Source organism: Amyelois transitella, chromosome 26 (assembly GCF_032362555.1).
Source record: "Amyelois transitella isolate CPQ chromosome 26, ilAmyTran1.1, whole genome shotgun sequence".
Lineage (NCBI taxonomy): Eukaryota > Metazoa > Arthropoda > Insecta > Lepidoptera > Pyralidae > Amyelois > Amyelois transitella.
In genome coordinates this window covers 1166717-1188197 of record NC_083529.1, presented here as the reverse complement: position 1 = coordinate 1188197, position 21481 = coordinate 1166717, and the positions used below count along the sequence as shown (strand labels likewise).

The 21481-nt window shown below is 34.8% G+C and overlaps 1 protein-coding gene and 1 non-coding gene across 2 annotated transcripts in view; one reads left to right on the top strand and one right to left on the bottom strand.

The window, feature by feature from the left end:
• LOC106137047 (facilitated trehalose transporter Tret1-like) overlaps window positions 1-7558 on the bottom strand; it is an 86795-nt gene extending 79237 nt beyond the window's left edge. Inside the window, exon 1 of the mRNA XM_060951833.1 lies at window positions 7324-7558. The gene's annotated coding sequence lies outside the window, so the exon portion shown is untranslated. The remainder of the gene's footprint in view (window positions 1-7323) is intronic.
• Window positions 7559-18802: 11244 nt separating this feature from the next.
• On the top strand, window positions 18803-18874 carry Trnag-ucc (transfer RNA glycine (anticodon UCC)). Its single transcript has one exon. It is a non-coding gene; the product is annotated as a tRNA-Gly (tRNA).
• The last annotated feature ends 2607 nt before the right edge of the window (window positions 18875-21481 follow it).

Here is a 21481-nt window from a genome sequence, read left to right as displayed (position 1 = left end):
TGTATGTATGCCTCCTCTCGATTTCTAACATTCATACACACATAATTGGAGTTGTTTATATTTTCTTTTCCTTTTCTCAAATATTTCTGTTGTTAGCCGTGCGGCCGCGTGATTTCGAAAACAGTTACTACACAGTTTACAAACCGCATTTTTATGTGTTTGCATTAATGCTGCGCCGTGTGGTTCCGGACACTAATAGAAAAAAAATAAAATAAGATCAGTAAGTACATTTCTTTTCCATGGATTTCGTAAAAGGCGACTAAGGGATAATTAACTGGGGATTCTTTTTTAGGCGATGGGCTAGCAACCAGTCACTATTTGAATCTCAATTCTGATTTTATGTATGTAAGTATGTATTCTATCGTTAAGCCAAACAGATGAATGTGGCCAATCAGTCTTTTCAAACTGTTGGCTCTGTCTACCCCGCAAGGGATATAGACGTGATTATATGTACCTATGTATGCATTAATGTTGTCGCAGTCTCAAATCTTGCGGAGTTACTGCTTTTGTTCCCTACGAGTATTATTTTAAAATTGCGATGCCCAACATGGTTCTTATTGTACCTATTCATAAGCAATAACTGTTATTCAACTAATGTACTTTATGATAATGCAATAAGGATTTTGAATTTGGGTCTTAGTCGCACCCTACGAATCTACGTCATCATCATCTACAGAACGTTTGCGGACCTTATAATGTATTCTATCAGTTTTCAGAACATAAACCTTCTTTCTTCGGAGAGAAGTTTGGGACTCCCTTTTCAAATGGAATCCTGTATTGGATTAGTCAGATTTTTACACCAAGATACACACATCTGACCTCGTGCTTTTTTTTGACCTTTGCAGGGGAACCTAACCCGTATTGAATAATAGTAAATACCGCACCGACATGCTAAACCGATAACAAAGTATACTCCATCAATTCTCGCCTTAGAATTACTAAACAAATTGCGATAAGAAACCAGCTCATAAATAAAGATATTGAATCGACAGCGTCGGAAGTCGTTACGGTTGTTTATCTTGATACCTCGCGGCCGTGTGGTTCCCGGCACTTATATAAAACTAGCGACCCGCCCCGGCTTCGCACGGGTGCAAAATTCGGAAAAAATTATACATAAAAACCTTCCTCTTGAATCACTCTACCTGTTACAAAAAACCGCATAAAAATCCGTTGCGTAATTTTAAAGATTTAAGCATACAGACAAACAGACTCAAATAGCGACTTTGGTTTATACTATGTAGTGAAGTATAGGACCTCTCCAACTCTTTCCAATGTATATCGCGAAAGAATAATTCTGACCTACCATTTCTTTATTTTTATTCCTATGGTTTTAATAAGGAGGTCCTAGGTTCGAATCCCGGCCAGGGCATGATGAGGAAAAGAACTTTTTCTGATTAGCCTGGGTCTTGTGTGTTTATTTATATAAATATTTATTATAAAATATAGTATAGTTTAGTTAGTATCTCGTAACACAAGTCTTCGAACTTACTTCGAGGCTAACACAATCTGTGTAATTTGTCCCGTATATATTTATTTATTTATTAAAATATTTTTAAACGATTTTGCATTATCTTATAATTTTCCTAAGACACCCATTCATTTAATTTCTTCCGTATCACTTAACATCCATTGTCCAAGGCTCGAACCCGGGGCATCGAAGTCAACTTTGCCACTACGCCAATGCGGTCTGAGTCAACGTTCAAAATCAGGAGGAAATGACCCACTGAAATGCGCCCCGAATTTCGGCTCAATCAAATTCAATCACCGTTTCGTCATCATTACTTCATTTCAATTCAATCATACGGTGAATTATACAATCATTACTACATACCGTCATACTACATGCCGTGTGGTTCCCGGCACCAATACAAAAAAGAATAGGACCACTCCATCTCTTTCCCATGGATGTCGTAAAGGGCGACTAAGGGATAGGCTTATAAAATTGCGATCCTTTTTTTTAGGCGATGGGCGAGCAACCTTTCACTATTTGGATCTCAATTCAATCATTAAGCCGAGCAGCTGAACGTGGCCATTTAATCTTTTCGGGACTATTGGCTCTGTCTACTCCATAAGGGATATGGACGTGACTATATGTATGTATGTATTTATTACTACATACATGCACGTCTTTATCCGTTACGGTGTAGACAAAGCCAATAAACATGAGATTCCAACGCTACGTTTTACTTAGCTTAGTTATGATGGCTTAATGATAGAATTAAGATTCAAATAGCGACAGGTTGGTCTAGGTTTTTGCCTGAAATAAAAATCTCGAGTCTACAATGCCTTTTTCTTGATTAACTATTTCAACCAGCGCAGATAGAGAACCCGCGGTCAAACACTAAGTTTATTTTCACTATAAGACAGAAAGTATATTTAGGCGATGGGCTAGCAACCTGTCACTATTTGAATCTCAATTCTATCATTAAGCTAAACAGCTGAACGTGGCCTATCAGTCTTTTCAAGACTGTTGGCTCTGTCTACCCCGCAAGGGATATAAACGTGATTACATGTATGTATCTACTAATATTATAAAAGTAAAGAGTTTGTTTGTTTGTTGTCTTGCGTTGAATAGACCATTTATCGAGGAAGGCTTTAGGCTTTATAACATCACGCTGCAACTATTAGGAGCGAAGAAATAATGGAAAATGTGATAAAACGGTTATTCATTCTTGAGGGCTTCAATGATGTCCAAAATAACTATTCCACGCGGACGAAGTCAGTTAGTGGGCACAGCTCGTTTACTAAATAAAAAACCAACCTTGCTATTTGCACTAAACAAAACGAATTAGTTTATTGGACTGGTTTGAGATATTCCTTTGAAATAAAAATGTTTCTATTTTTAAGCATAGAAGTCTGAATATATTAACTGGACATTGACTGACTAACTAACATATTAACGCACAGGTTAAGATTTGAAAGGCATGTATGATCCTTATGCGGTTTAGTGTGCATCAAGACATGCCGTGTGGTTCCCGGCACCAACATAAAAAAGAATAAGACCACTCCATCTCATTTCCCATCGATGTCGTAAAAGCGACTAAGGGATGGGCTTATAAACTTGGGATTCTTGTTTTAGGCGAAGGGCTAGCAACCTGTCACTATTTGAATCTCAATTCTATCATAAAGCCAAACAGCTGAACGTGGCCATTCAGTCTTTTCAAGACTGTTGGCTCTGTCTACCCCGCAAGGGATATAGACGTGACCATATGTATGTATGTATGTATGGTCCTTACGTGGTATAGTGTGCACTAAGATATGATCTCCCGTAATTCCCGTGGGAAGAGAAAAACAACGAAATTTCCCGCTTCACGTAGGCGTATCAAAATAAGCAGACCAACTGTCTGCTTAAGGAAGTCTAGTCGGAATATTTTGAAAGTATGTATTGACATAAGATCTTGCGCAGGTTACATCATTCAAGGCTATAAATATATTTCAAGGTTTGATTCTAGGAATCTTTATATATACATGACGTAATACATAGACATAGATAGGGTAGACAGAGCCAACAATCTGGAAGAGACTGATAGGCCACGATCAGCTGTTTGTCTTAATGATATAATTAAGATTTAAATAGTGACAGGTGGCGCCTATAGGAAGAATCTAAAGTTTATAAGCCTATCCCTTAGTCGTCTTTTACAACATCCATGGGAAAGAGATGGAGTGGTCCCATATTTTTTTGTATTGGTGCCGGGAACCACAAGTAATGATATACAACTCTATTTATTAGCCAGAGCGGTTTCCCCGCAGTTCTTATCAACGGCGACACGTTCTTAGAATCACAGTTATCTTTAAATGACCTCGGTAATATTTGTGAACAAATATTGGCAGGAATAAATATAGGTACATACTCGTATGTGAAGATCGTGAGAAACTGCGAATTGAACGTTGGATGTTGTATGAAAATTATAGAAATAATAAATTCGAAATCAAATATCGTACCTAACCTATTCTGCGAATGGGTAAAAAACCAGCCAGGCGCGAGTCGGCCTCGCGCACGAAGGGTTCTGTACCATTATTTAAAAAAAAAAAGGTTTTGCAAACAAAGTTTGTAGCGTCTACCTGTTACCGTCATTAATTTGAGCAAAAATAAATACACATTTATTGTATCGGGACGACCCTAAATATTTTTTTTTTTATTATTTTTATTATTCGTTTTTAAAGCGGCAACGGATACATAATTTGTGAAACGTTCAGCTTTATAGCTATCACGGTTTATGAGATACAGCCAGGTGACAGATAGACAGACAGCGGAGGCTCAGTAATAGGGTCCCATTTTACCTGTTAGGTACGGAACCCTTAAAAGTGGCTCGACTCACTCTACAGCTTTATAAGACTCGACAAAGCGCATAATTACGACAGATTAAAAAAAATGTCTGAGAATCATGTCGAGTATAAACTGCATGAAGAAAGAGTCAGTGACAGTAGTAAGTAAGTATATTATTCGTAATTATCTTATAAATAAAATTCTCGTGTCACAATGTTCGTTCCCGTACTCCTCCGGAACGGCTTGACCGATTCTCATGAAGTTTTGTGAGCATATTGAGTAAGTCTGAGAATCGGCCAACATCGTATGATGAAAACTTTAAGGTTGGACAACCCTACTCACTAAGGGGTATCCCTTAGTGAGTAGGGCTGTCCCACATTAAATATATTTTTTTAACTCGAAATTACTTAAAAAATATTTATATGGCCAAACAACGTTTGCCGGGACAGCTAGTTAATAATTTTAAAGTAAAGAATCACAAATAATGATTAATGATGAAATTGTAATTACAATTATCAAGTCCTACTTATCGGCTTTTTCTTGGCTCTGTCTACCCCGCAAGGTATATAGACGTGACTATATGATTGAATGAATGAATAGTCCTACTTAGTAGATCATTGGCTTCGGCAAATTCTCAAATAGTTGGCAGTATAACCATCAATTAAGAACAATTTTGTAGACGTCACTAATCAACTAATCTTTACAGTTGACGCTTGGACGCTCCACATTGTTACTAGGTTAGCTTCTGTATTGTACTTATCATAAAGATATTGTTAACCAAATATTTGCAAAAAGTAATTCAAATTAAAAAAAAAAGTTATTCATAATTAAGTGACATTTTAAACAACACACAATAATTGTCAAATCTTTTGGTGTCACAACATTGGTTGACGTCAAATAAATTACTTAAATCAAAGTTTACTGCCGCTTCCAAAGCTTCTTGTGCACTGACGTGCAGTAAGCGGTAACATACTGCACTGCAGCATTTTCCTCAATAACGACAACTTCAATCAACTAATCTTTACAGTTGATGCTTGGATGCTCCATATTATTTTTTTTAAGTCAGCTTCTGTATTGTATATGTACATACCATAAAAGATATTGTTAACAAAATATTTGCAAAAATTATGTACAAGAAAAAGGATATTCATATAGTTGTAAAAGATCTTTCATCGCAGGTACCTAATTGTAAGAAAGTTTCAGTCAAATAGTGAGGTCTTAAAACAGGTAGAAATAATTAGATCGTTAAACAGGTAGCCGTGTGGTTCCCGCAACCAATACAAAAAAGAATACGACCCCTCCATCTCTTTCCCATGGATGTCGTAAAAGGCAACTAAGGGATAGGCTTACAAACTTGGGATTCTTTTTTAGGCGATGGCCTAGCAACCTATCACTATTTGAATCTCAATTCTATCATTAAGCTAAATAGCTGAACGTGGCCCTTCAGTCTTTTCAAGACTGTCTCAGGCTCTGTCTACCCCGCAAAGAATATAGACGTGAACTGAACTGAACTTCTAAACATATACTTACTTTCCTACTTTAGATAAACAAATATTAATATTCACAGGGTACCTAAAGAAGATAAATATTTATCTAAATAAGCTTACAGAATTTTGATAAAAAGTAAATTAATTTAAAATCAATAAACTATAGAGCAATTAATTCTTATTGATACCTATATATATCAAATAATACGGTATAAAATTAAGATAAATAACTGATAAATTTTAAGTTTGTTGATATCGAAGTAATAAACATGATGTGTCAAAGCGTTTATAATACAATTTATCATAATCAAAGTATAATGGAAGATTATATTGATTAGACAAAAGTACTTAGTTCTTCATATCTAAAAACTATAGAAAAACAGCGAAATTGGCAATTCAAACTTTGAATTCCTTCCATGGCAGTGATACTTTGAATTTCAAAGTATCATTAGCATGGAAGATTATATTGATTAGACAATAAGTACTTAGTTCTTCGTATCTTAAAAAAAACAGCGATGTTGGCAATTTTCTTGAAGAAACAAACAATGGTAAGATAGTTGTTATGTCACAACTTAAAAATCTTTTAAAAGAAATTTCTTGTAAGCAATAATAAACCGAAAACGCGGAGCTTGCATGAAGAGAGTTACGAATGTGGATGAAGCGAAGGAAGTATGCAGAGATCGTGGCAAGTGTAAAGATGTAGTCTCTGTCTACCCCTCCGGGATAAGGGCGTAACTTGATGTATGTATGTTGTGCAATAATCTTCCCCTTTGAATTACTATTTTTTTTTTATTTTATAACAAATTTCTATCCGCAATTCCGACAGCTTAATACGTAAAATTTTATGAAAACAAATTTAATGTAAAATCACTTTTAAGTTATAGCAAAGTCCAGTAATACATGTGTGGCTATCAACTCATGTCAATTAATTAAGAGACAAAAATAATTACAAGTAAGATTTTATCAAACTTTCTTTTCGTTATCCAAATTGAACACATTTTTCTTACGAGATTCTTGGGCATGGTAAATTAAACAAATTTACTTTGTTATATCAGATATAAACCACAGAACGGTAAATATTAATGAAGGTATTTTATATAAATCAAGTTGAATTTCCAAACTTTCAAATATACTTATTATATCACCAAGGTGTTTTGATACGCTAATTACGGTCACCGTTAGTTATCTCAACGTTATCTTAAATTATAACAACAACGTAAGCATCAACATATTTAGGCGTAGAAATCTCCCAAAACTCATTAATCTTTTATAGTTTTAGGAAATTGTTAAACTAATCATGAATCCGATTATTTCGCTATCGCAAAAATCCGTTGCGATAACCGATGTAAACAGTTTTGAAGTTCAAGTACTTATGTTTTACTATCCTGCGCTATAAACTGAACATTTCAAGCTAACTCGTAAAATATTTAATGCTGTTTCTTGTTACTCCTTTAATTATAACATACACTAGACGCATAAAACGAAAGATGAAAGTGTTGATACAAGATGTTTAAAAAAAAGACGAACAGAACACAACAATGGTGCCATTCAAGTGTTTCAAACACTCACCATGCAACACAGCATCACAAATGGACCACACAATTCACTTATCACGTATCACTATTTTGTAAAAAAAAATAAAATATTCACACTGGTCCTAGAACACACCCTTGCGTAACCCCGGGGTTTATTTTTTATTTTCGTATTTCGTTCGGCGCGTGCGTCGAGATCGGCGTGCGCGTGGCTCTCAATAGCAACCGCTTTCAAGTCTGAATGCCGACTGAATGCGCCCGCGCCGGTGTTTGAATTGAACCGACTGTTCTGCCCTCTCTGTTTACTATACGCCATGTGCAGCATTATCAAAGGCTTCCGTCAAGTCTGTACCTTATCACAACGGATTAAAGTTCAGTTTAGATCAGCACAATAATTTAATGAACCCTTATCTGTGTAAGTCGGACACATGTATTTGTCATTCATATGAATGGAGTATAAACTGTACGCATAGAGCTTTCGTTGGACTCCTCTTTATTATAGCTTTAATTAATGTTTTCAACTGCACGATATGTTAGCGTAAGTCCTTGTGGGTTTATGTTCCTTTATGATTCATGGTCTGTATGAGACCACATGTTATTTTTTTCCGTCATATCTCCTACATCTTACGTCGCCTTCTTAGAACTGTGTAAGATTAGTCGTCCATTTGTTTTTAGGCGCATTATTTTTACTTGGAAGTTCAATTCCGGTGGCATTGTTCCAGCTAATATTACAACGAACTCCCGATACAAATGACTCTATATTTTATTTTTGTCTTGTTAGATTGTAAAATGGATCGATATATCATATGGTCTCGTTGTTATATTTATTCACATAATGCAGTTGCAGTTTATTTATTTATTATCCAAAAAATAAATTAGAATACCAATAAACACTAATTTATACAATGAAAATGCATAATGGTCAGAGCATAAAGCTCACTGATATTTTTAATAGGTAACGTTAATTTTGTCTGTTAATATTAGGATCATAACAAAAAACTATTACTTACATTTCTATTAATAATGTTACGATTCCCTAATTCTCAATAATACTATGAACAAAATAGATCATGACTAAACAAATCACAAGCAAAGCCATTTTGAATTCTGCCTCACAAAATTAGAGTCCAAACTCTAAAAGGGCAAATTACAAATAGTAAAGAATGCACTTTAATTCAATACTTATTATGCTTACTGCATTTCAAACATCATTATGAACATTGTAAAAACCATCTAATTTACATCATGTCAAAACAGATTTTGCTGTAACATTAACAGAAACGTTACCCTCTTTTTAAAGTTTGATTTGATCATACTTGTCATTCATTGTTGGGTCATGAATAGAAAAAAATCGGTACTGAATAATAGCATGTAATTGGTATAATTCTACTGTGAGCCGCTCTTAACACAATTGCTTTTAAAACACTTTTGTTATATGCCAAGCCGCAGACTTAATTTTCATATGAACTGTTTTTTTAATCAAGTTTAATTAATCAAGGATTATTAAATATTTTTTGTTATTTTTATACTTATTGTTTATCTATAATATATTATAAAGAGTAATATATATTATAAAGCTGAAGAGTTTGTTTGTTTGTTTGAACGCGCTAATCTCAGGAACTACTGGTTTGAATTGAACAATTCTTTTTATGTTGAATAGACCATTTATCGAGGAAGGCTTTAGGCTATATAAAATCACGCTGCAACTATTAGGAGCGAAGAAATCGCCATCGCCTACAAGTGGAATCCCAAATTTATAAGCCTATCCGTTAGTCGCCTTTTACGACATAATATATAAATCGACGCTCGAAAATATTATCAAACCAATTTGGCATACAAAATATTAATATGAGGTCGGCATCCAATGTAAGAGAAGAGTTTTGGCAATCGCTTTCAAAGCGACACGCAGACAGACAAACCCAGACAAAGTTAATAAACCTAAAAGGGATCTAGGACGATGGGATTGAACCAGGAAGTCTATATTCTCCTGTTTGGTCTCCTTCCACCCAAAGGTTGACTGGAAGAGATTGCATTAGCTATAAGTGCGCCTTTGTTTACCATCTCTATCTGTTTTGTGCTGCTTTATATGTTTTACTCTTATGGTGCAATAAAGAGTTTTATCTATCTATCTATCTTTTTATATATAAAATAGAACACAGACTGACTCACTGATTGAATGACAATTCAACGCACTTGCCAAACCGCTGGGTTTAGAGGCATATGGTCTTACTCTATCGCCTACATACATACTATAGGTAGAAACTATGTCTTTCCACTTGCTAAAATCCTTACAGACCTCACCTGCTTCCTCCACACTCATTACTCTTTTCATGCATATTCGACGATTACAGTACTCTCAACATCTCGCTTTTTGAAGACATTCAATCGGTCCTATTTTAGTCCATCGTCTAGAGGCACACTAAGTGGGAATTACCTCGGATATAGAAATTAACGGAAGCTATGAACAAAACCCAGTTAAACATAAATCTACTGGGAATCTAGAACGTTAGGATAGGATCAGGAATAAACTATTAATGGACGGCTACTACCGTCATATGACGCAGCGTGGGTGTAGTGAGAAATTCATTGGTATTGGATTCTATAAATTAGTATCAAGTTCCTTGGCATAGAATGTTTCAAAGGGTTTCTTGTACATACATTCATATTTTCACGTCTATATCCCTTGCGGGGTAGACAGAGCCAGTCTTGAAAAGATAGGCCACGTTCAGCTGTTTGGTTTAATGATAGAATTGAGATTCAAATAGTGACAGGTTGCTAGCCCATCGCTTAAAAGAAGAATCCCAAGTTATTAAGTCTATCCCTTAGTCGCCTTTTTGACATCCATGGGAAACATATGCAGTAGCAGTGATACTATAAAGACATGTAACAGATCTGTACTACTTACCTATGTTTTACAATAAAGTTTTAAATTTTAATTTGGCCCTATTCTTTTTCCTATTAGTGCTAGGAACTATAGTAAACATCATTAGAAAATTACCTGATTTGTTTACCACAGCTGTTTACTAAGTGTTTGTTTTTCCTATATAAACATGTTATTTTGTTATTTCTTTTTTTATAATTATCTCATTAACCTAATCACTAATGATTTTAGTGACTGTCGAAGTCAATTTGGTATAACAATCGTCTGTCATTATCCTCCTGGTAATTTAATAATTACCATAGAGATTTGTATAAACAAGACTGTTTAAAAAAATAAAAACCTGACTCACCCAATCCAGGATCCATGGTCAAAGGCATACCCCGGGCTCCTTTTCAGAGTGGTGAGGATGCAACCGGGACTAAAGCCAGGGGGAAGAAGTAATCAGAAGAACAAGACTTGGTCTTATTTAACAGTATTTTAGGCTATCGACGCCCTTAAGTAGCCCAACTTCAAAGGGATTATAATTGATACTTTTAACCGCCTTAAAAAAGATGGTTCTCAATTTGACCTGTAAGTAAAATGTTTGTTACACTTAGAAGAAATGAGTCTGTTTATTTCATAAAAATACAACTAATATTAATTAGTAAATAATAAAAAAAAAACTATTCAAAATTACAGAGTTAAAAATATTGTTATTTAAATTTTGGCCCCTAGGTAGGAATCTTAGGAGATGGTTTTAGAATTTAAACAGACTTCAAAAAGGAGGACAACCTTTGAAGGCGGTTCTCTTTTTACAAAATTCAATGCAATAATAGATTACACTACCTGTACTTACCTGACGTAAACAAAAAAACCAGCAATTGTTTTGTCAAAACTCATCTGTTTCAAATAAAAATGCAATTGGCAATATACCAACTTTATTTGCTATCCTTTTAACTTGCCGCCGACTTAGTCGGTTGTTACCTAGCTTTTGCACGTGGCTCCGCGTCCGTGGGAATTCCCAAAAAGAAGTTGAATGAATGAATGAATGATTGACCATGTGACTAGTAATTATATCATTCGTGAAGATATATTCTTAATTATTTATTTACGCCAATAAAACAAATGTTGTAGTACAGCTCTTAAAATACATACATACACGTCTATATCCCTTGCGGGGTAGCCAGAGCCAACAGTAGGGGAGAGCGGGGCTGGTACTAACAAATTTTGCATTATGGTTTATATTTTCAATAGTAATTAACATTTTTGTTTTGTTTTTTGTTTATAACATGCTTTGATTATCTGGCTATGATATTAGTAACAAAAACTATCAGCTAGGTAAGTACTTTTAGAAACAGACTAATCAAAACCAAAAAAGTCGTTTGTTAAGACATACCCCGTATCTGGGGCAAATATTAACAGAGCTGGGGTAAGTATTAACGCAAGGGGCAATAATTAACACAGACTATAATTCTATTAAAATACATAAATAAAATGTATTTTATATTAATAAAAATGTTTTATTGTACTTAAGATTAAATAAATCAGTTCTTTTTATAATAGAAACTGAAAGAATATAGTATATTGTTTTAAATCTACACTAATTAACAATCATTCTCACAGTCAAATGATTTTTAAGCCTATATAATATTGACACACATAACAATTTAAACTTAATGTATAAAAATTAAATAAACTTTTTACTGTTAACAGTCTTATAGAGTCCTAATAAGGTATATAAAATAATATCTTCTTCAACAGCAACAACATAATCTTTTCAATTAACTATAAGTACTCAACAATCATTAGTCTATATACTTTCTATTTTTTTCCAGAACTTCTTTAGCTGCTAACTCAAATACTTCTTGAAATGTAGACCCCCTTGTGCTCTTCCTTGTTTCTCATTCTACAAAAAAAAATACTATTGTAAAAAAACACTTAGTTAATACTATATGTATACCTACATACGGGGTAAGTATTAACATGTTAATACTCAATACTTAACATGTTAATACTTACCCCACTCAATTTGTTAATTTTAGCCCCAAGGCTACTTTTTTTACTTAACCAATTACAGCAAATAATCTAGTCAAAATAATTACAAACAAATAATATAGTTTCACTGTCAATAAATTACAGTTTGATTTAGTATAAACTTTAAATCAATTTAGGGAATAAATAAGTCTTAAATCAATTTATTGCAACACAAGAAAAGTTCTCTTACCTGTCAATCCGAGGTCACTACTCACAACTATTACATGCGATGGCTGGCCGGCAACTGACAAGCCTGGACACGTTCGGCTGCGTATATAGTATTTCTAAACCGAGTCTCATATTTTTAACACTTTACGTTTGGCAGGAATAAGCTTGTTAATTCTTACCCCTGTTAACACCAGCCCCGCTCTCCCCTACTGAAAAGACTGATAGGCCACGTTCAGCTGTTTGGCTTAATGATAGAATTGAAACTCAAATAGCGACAGGTAGCTAGCCAATCGCCTAAAATAAGAATCGCAAGTATATAAGCTTATCCCTTAGTCGCCTTTTACGGCATCCATGAGAAAGAGATAAAGTGGTCCTATTCTTTTTTGTATTGGTGCAGAGAACCACACGGCACTATCTGTACTAAAGATTAACAAATCTAAGGCACATACAAAAACTATTTAGTTCGTCACTCTTCACCTTTTCATATTGAAATAGTGCCCTACATCACTGCCACAGAGCAAATAGAGGGCAACAGTTCAGTGTTCTGTGTTCGTGACAGTCTCATCACTACTGTTTGTCCCCGGCTTCGCTCGTCGTTAACGTGATTACTCCTAATTAGTACTCGCACATACAATACTGTCATGAATAGTCTAAGAGCACGAGTTAAAAATAATAGTTTGAATTGAATCAGTTCATTAGAATAATTTTATAGCAACTACATATATATATATATAAAGTCACGTCTATATCCCTCGCGAGGTAGACAGAGCCAACAATCTTCAAAAGACTGAAAGGCCACGTTCGGAATTCAGAATAGGTACATATGCAGTGTGGTTGGAACGTGGCATATCAGTATTTTCAAGACTAGTGGCTGTATATACCCCGCAAGCGATATAGACGTATGATATGTATGTATACATACATACATACATATAATCACGTATACGTATGTGTGTATGTATATTAAGTAAATCTTTATGAGAACTAGCCCCTATACTGCGCCCTCGCTAGCCTTATCAACCGTTATCTGACACTATCCTTCATTTCAAGAGTCCCTTTTAACATTCCTCATCCCGTGATGTCCTTTGAAGTAACGTCGGGATTATCTGAATTATTTATTTTGTGACTGACGTATTTATCTTAGACTAGTTTTGGAGTTAAATCTCGCTTTTAAACTAACGCAGACGGTGATAACGTAGCGTCTCATTTTAAAAATACGCAATTTATGTGATAAACATATATGTATACGTAAAATCACGCCTCTTTCCCGAAGGTGTAGGCAGTGACTGCGTCTTTCCACTTACCACGATCCCTGTAGAATTCTTTCGCTTCATCTACATTATGCAAGCTCTCCGGTTTAGGAAAAAAAGAAAGAAAAATAATTTAACTAGCGACCCGCCCTGGCTCCGCACGTATATACATTTAAGCCTTCCTCTTGAATCACCTATTAAAAATACTACGTTGTGAAGTTTTAAAGATATAAGCATACAAACAGATAAAGGGACAGAAGCGGGAAGCAACTTGGGCTAATACTAGTGATAAGGCTTATCAATCTGTCAAATACATAAAAAAGATAATGTGTGACAGGATACTTGGATCTCACCTTATTTCTGTCTGTGAAGAAAAGTGATCTAAACTTATAGAATAAATTAATTCTATAACATACATACATATACATATCGTCACGTCTATATCCCTCGTGGGGAAGACATAGCCAACAGTCTTGAAAAGACTGATCCTCCGCGTTCAGCTATTTGGCTTAATGATAGAATTGAGAGTCAAACAGTGACAGGTTGCTAGCCCATCGTCTATGGCATGTAAAAATACAGAAAATTCAAATTAATATAATTAACATAATTAGGCGATGGGTTTGCAACCTGTTACTATTTGAATCTCAATTCTATCATTAAGCCAAATAGCTGAACTCACTGTTGGCTCTGTCCACCCCGCAAGGGATATAGACGTGACCATATGTATGTATTATAGATACTTATACGTAGGGTCCTATTACACAGATATTGATAGCCTTAAATTAAGTTCGAGTCTAGTTTAAAACTCCCAACATAAATTGCGAACCTTTCTTTTTTCGAGGGAGTTCAAAATATGCAAGACAATACAAGCAGGTGTACCGTATGCTTCGCTGCTTCTAATGTTCTTGATATAAAAATATAAGCACTCACTTCCTGAGAATTCTCTGAGGAACCCTTCTTCACACAGGAGTCAGTGGTACGGAACCAAGATACTTTAAAAGGGTTTAAGATTTCGAAAAACTAACTTTGTATCGTAAAACATTAAGATTAGTTTTGCATGTTAGAATTTGGTAGAGTATTTTTTTTTATAAGTTTTGTAATCGTGTCAACACAAGTTTAACATAAACTTTAATTTTTGTTAAAATAATAAGGTTATTGACTAGATTTTATATACATACAGTAACGTCTATCTCTGCGGGGTAGACAGAGTCAACTGCCAACAGCCCTGAAAATACCGTAAGGCCACGTTCCGCTATTTTTAGCTTGACTAGATTGCGATTAACAATATAAATGTTTCTCAGACAGTAATTTCATTATGTTTATAATACAATTAATGCCGTGTTTTTTAAAAATACCATTTGGTTCCCGGCACCAATACAAAAAACAATAGGACCACTCCATCTCTTTCCCATGGATGTCGTAAAAGGCGACTAAGGGATAGGCTTACAAACTTGGGATTCTTATTGTTCTTTCTTATTCTTTTAGGCGACTGGCAAGCAACCTGTCACTTTATATAAATCTCAATACTGTATAAGCCAAACAGCTGAACGTGACCTATCAGTATTATCAAGATGTTCGCTCTGTCTACCCGGCAAGGGATATAGACGTGATTAGGTATATGTATGTATGACATTCTAGACACGTGACTTAAAGAAATCCGTATCACTAAACAATGTCAACAATCAATCATAACACAGGAACCCTTGAGAGAACATGCTGGATCATCTTACGACCATGTAGGCCGAATTATTTCATAGTTTTTATGTCAAGTGCAATTTCACTTTTCATACGAACGTGTGTTATAATGGCCAAGTCAAGTATATTTTTATATATATATATATATGTGGGAGAAGTTTTGTTTTTTGTTTTTATTTAAATCCTTTTTGTTAGCTGACCTCTTACTTATTTTTACGTTGGTAACATTAAGAGATAGAATAGTGAGTATGTGGTACGATGTAAGACGTTATAAGATGTGTTTTTAAGAAGTCCAATAAAATAAGAAGATTTACAATATAATTCCGCACTGTTTTACTTTCATTCCCACATATATATATCTTATATATAAATCTTGATTAAATTAAGGACGTCCTGGTAAAGGGTCAGGTCAAGAGTAGGTACCCGAAACCGCCGAGTTATGAATGTGGATGAAGCGAAGGAAGTATGCAGAGATCGTGGCAAGTGGAAAGACGTACTCTCTGCCTACTCCTCCGGGAAAGAGGCGTGATTTTATGTTATGTTATGTTATGTTAAATAAGTATATTTTTTTATTAAAATTTTTACCAAGATTTCTAACCGATGGTCTTGTTTGCACTGCACATTCAGACTACTGAATGTGCAACCATGATTCAATATGGGTTACCTTCCCCTGTAAAGGTTGCGGAGATCAGATGGCATTCGTGTAAAAATGTGACTCGCTCAATCAAGGCTCAATTTCTAGAAAGATGGGGATGTAACCTCGACTTAAGCCAGGAGGAAAATGACAATTAAGGGTCTGGAGAAGGGCATAGGCTACCTTCATCCCCGTAAAAAAATCAAGCTACCGCGGGATTTGCGAAAAACCTTCATTTTTTGAAGAAAAAAAATACCTCAATATATCCACACTAATAATAAAGAGGAAAGATTTGTATTTTTGTATGTTTGTGTGGAATAAACTCAAAAACTACTGGTCCGATTTTGATAAAATTTGGCACAGATATAGAATAGACCTTCAAAAGTGACATAGGCATAAATTTTGTTTTGAAATAAATTTATTTCAAAATATAAAACACAAAAATATATCCACCCGTGCGAAGCCGGGGCGGGCCGCTATCTGTAATACTTTTTAAAAATTTTGTAAATTAAATTCGTGAGTTGCGTCAAATCTCCTTAACTTGGCTATCTACTTACATTTATATTTTTTTAAATGCGTGTGGTGGACTGTTATCCAATTGTCTCGCCCGACGCAAAATTCGCGATACGAGGTCGAGTGCCGTCACTTATGATACTCGTATTGATGCACGTTTGTTGAGAAGTTGACCCTGCACAACTTGGTGTTTCTTTTACATACATACATACAATCACGTCTATATCCCTTGCGGGATTGACAGAGCCAACAGTCTTGAAAAGACTGATAGGCCACGTTCAGCTGTTTGGCTTAATGATAGAATTGAGATTGAAATAGTGAAAGCCCATCGCCTAAAAGATGAATCCCAAGTTTATAAGCCTATCCCTTAGTCGCCTTTTACGACATCCATGGGAGCGAGATGGAGTGGTCCTATTCTTTTTTTATATGTACCGGGAACCACACGGCACTGCCGGGAACCACACGGCACTACCGGGAACCACACGGCACTGCCGGGAACCACACGGCACTGCCGGGAACCACACGGCACTGCCGGGAACCACACGGCACTGCCGGGAACCACACGGCACTGCCGGGAACCACACGGCACTGCCGGGAACCACACGGCACTGCCGGGAACCACACGGCACTGCCGGAAACCACACGGCACTTGTTTCTTTTTGTGGCAAACGGTCCATGGTACAAGTCGGCCGATGAACTCGATGATCGAACGGTTAACTAGGGTTACGGTGACACAGGTTCAAATCGTACCGCAGCCGGACCAATGACTGTGTGCTGAGTTACGTATATTAGTATGAGTGATAACCGACTTTTCTGATTTAGATATAAGTGTTATTGCTAGCTTTTTTCTATTAGTGCCGTGTGGTTTGCACCAATAAAAAATATAATAGGACCACTCCATTTCTTTCCCATGGATGTCAATAAAGGCGACTAAGGGATAGGCTTATATCCCTTGGAATATCTGCACATGATCGCTTTAATCAACATGCTGATTATTTTATTCAAATTTCTATAAGGAAGTCTCAATATAATCTTATAATATTTGTACAAGTGGTCCGAACAAAGTTATGTGGTAACCTTGTTACTGAGAAACGCTCACTTGTTTACACACACACACACACACTTACATCGTCGGAAAACCCATGCATCTTTGTACAACATTTGCAAATCTTACATACAAACATACATCAGTTTGTCTCACAAATAAAAAATCCCTCGATTTTCATTAAGTAGTGATGTAATGAATAACCTTTTACGAATTTTCGCGAAATTTAATTTTTATTTAATTTAATAAAAAATAATTATATTAAAAATTATAAAAATTGTTTTAAAAAATTATTAAGAACTAGTTGTAGTTGTCCGCGACGTCGTCCGCGTAAATTTCGAGTTGAATCTAAAATAATGTGAAATAATCAATATACTAATCATATGAAATATTAATTGAAATATGTGACCTTAGTATCTAAATTATTTTTGACCAACAAAGTAGACTAACAAACCAAAAATCTTTTTACGTGCGAATTACGCATGTTATGTGCGGCAAAATTAGGATATTATCAAACTGATTTTCACTTATATTTATACGAGTATGTTATAGGTATAATCCTGTCGTACAATAATAAACGACTTTGAATTTTAAATTTCTAACTTATTTGCAGGCAAACTCATGCTTTGAGTTCATTCAAATGTCGATAACTTTTTTTATTGAACCGATTTTGATGAAACAAACTTTAAATGTTTTTCTGAGTTAAAACAAAACAATTGGTGAAAGCTTTATGTAAATCGGTTCAGTACTTTCAGAGATAAGCGTGATCATACATACAGACAAAAAATACAAACTTTTTTTTTTTCTTTTATTCATTCTACGTGTCCCTCTATCCATTTCAGTCAAAAATACTAAATGTATATTTTACAATACTTTTACTGTTTTATTATATGTATAGATTATATTTATAGATTATTAAAAATGTATTTATTTGTATCAAACCATTTTGTTTCGGACATACAAAGACACTTTGACATTTATTTTTCATTCATTCATATAATCACATCTATATCCCTTGCTGGGTAGGCAGAGCCAGATCATGGAATACGTACAAAAGTATTTCACATTTATAATATTGGTATGGAGTAACTTTGATAAAACCAAAATTCATATATTATGTGACAATACACATGAAAATACACATTTTTATACAAAAATACAATTATGATAACACCTTATGTAGCATATAACGTAGAAGAACAATGATAGACTCTTCCACGCGTTCGAAGTCGCGGGCAAAAGTGTATAAAAGTTGATATATGTAGGTAAGTACATACGTTTAAAAACCAATTCCAAAGTTAGCACTATATAACACATGCGTTGGTGGTGTAATGGTGAGCATAGTTGCCTTCCAAACAGTTGATCCGGGTTCGATTCCCGGCCAACGCACGTTTTTTTTACTTCTCTTTTTTACTTATGAGATAGGCAAGGCAGAGTCACGAGGCCTCTCAGTCTTTTCGAGACTTTTGCTCTGACCCCGTAAAAGGTTGATATAATGATAGAAACATCTGGCTTGAGCTTGGCACAGAAACCTCTTCAAGAATTGTAATTAGATTTGAACCTTAATCAAAACTTAGTACACTCTGTCTCATAAACCTATTTAAAATTGCCAATCCATAAAAAAAATATTATAAAAATTTCATATAAGTCAATTAATCTGAACAATGTATTTTCTCGTTCACATTTCTATTCTATGTTTGGATAGTTGTGAAGTTGACGTTGTTGAAAAAATGCTGCAGTGCAATTTGTTACCGCTTCTTCTGCACTGACGCTTTTGAAACGGAAGTAAACTTAGTTATTATTTTAAGTATGTAATTTATTTGACGTCAACCAATGTTGTGAAACCAAAAGATATGGCGATTACTAAGTGATATGAAGTGTCACAATGGGGTAAACAAAGCCATTGTCTACCCCGCACACATATAGACGTGACTATATATATATTCATTATTAACTACCTGCTGGTACCAATAATAAGTTAAATGGCAGTTACTTATGGTCATATATATGGCAACATTTAACTTGGAATAAAGACCAGATTTATACTGCACTTACTAAGGATAATCTTCGTTTCTTGTTTAAAAATCCATCTTAAAGTTTACAGCTTTTTAATTTTTACATAAATTAGGTACCTACTTGGTTGACTGGTTTGCTTAACTGCATAATCTCGAGTCACTTATTACAAGCGCAAAATTTACTGGATGTGTTGCAAAAAATACAAAGTATTTTAAAAATACTTAGTACTCGTAGTTATTTGTTAATTACTTAGTACTAATACTTACTTACTTACTTACTAATACAAGATTACTGCAATGAAGAATATTTTATTTTTATTTATTTTTACCTAATAATTATTTACTATTTTAAAACAAAGAGTAAAAAATGACGTGTGATTCCCGGCACTCTCAATGTCTTTCCGGTGAATGTAGTAAAAGGCGACTAAGGGAAAAGGCTAATAAACTTGTGCTAGATTTTTCTTGTAGGCGATGGTTTAGCAACCTGTCTCTATTTGAATCTCAATTGCATCATTAAGCCATATAGCTGAACGTGGCCCTTCAGTGTTTTCAAGACTGTTGGCTCTGTCTATCCCGCAAGGGATATAAACGTGACAATACACACATGTGTATGTATGTAATGAAAAATGTGTTTTATTTCGACTTTAAATATCATTCAATCAATATATTTTTATATATCGTCCCAAATTCAACTATTCATGACTTACTACAAAGTACTTGCGCATTTAACATTGCTTTGAAATTTTCATCAGGCGTTTCTTTATATTTAACTTAGATTTTTTTCTCCGCATAGTCCTACTTGGATAACTGAACAATAAAATTATATGGACCATTGACAATTTCACAAATCAAAAAAAATATATCTATGCATTGCCCCTTTAGAGGGATGGGGCAAACTTAAACAAAGAAAACCAATTTTTAAGTTGGACTAACATGCCGTGTGGTTCCCGGCACCAGTACAAAAAAGAATTAGATCACTCCATCTATTTCCCACGGAAGTCGTAAAAGAGTAACAAACATCCATATTGACATACATACTCACAAACTTTCGCATTTCGCAATATTATTAGGATAAATACATACTTATTAAATGCGAAATCAGCATTCCACCCTATCTATATCCGTGTGACAGAATCTAGTTACCGAGTCACGACTGTACACACTTGAAAGGAGTATGTGGTAAGTACTTGTAAAGTATTATGAATACTTAGTGAGAAAAATGTCCGAGTATTGTATTACAAGGCTAAATATAGACATTACTTCTATTTCTGACACAGCACGTAAATATATGTATGTAGGTAACAGTATTTTTAACGACGTATAAAAAATTACGGGGTATTAAAAGATTAGCGTGTCCGTCTGTCACAAACGGATAGACCGATTTTAATATAGTTTTGTTTTTTGTTATAGTTACCGAAATGGAAAAGGGATTACTTAGATGGTTTGATCATGTCATGATCATGATCAAATGATCATGTCGAGAGGATGAATGAAAGTAGGTACGTTGACTAACAAATATACATAGGAAGTGTAAATGGGACTGTTGGAGTGGGAAGGCCTAGACGAACGTATCTTGATCAAATTGGAAACTTTCTGACAACTTTTAGCTGTTTATTTATGTGAGGGACAGACTATGTCGGCAGCGACGCTGGTAAGGACATGTCTTGCGCAAAACAGCAGACTAATTGGGAAACAGATTCAAATTCAAAATGTTTATACATTACTAGCTGTCCCGGCAAACGTTGTTTTGCCATATAAATATTTTTTAAGTAATTTCTAATTAAAAAATGTATGTATGTATGTATGTTAAGGGTGGACAACCCTTAACACTTAGGGGTATGAAAAATAGATGTTAGCCGATTCTCAGACCTACTGAATATGCATGCAAAATTTGGTTAAAATCGGTAAAGCCGTTTCGGAGGAGTACGGCGACAAACATTGTGACACGAGAATTTTATATATTAGAGATTATAGGATACTT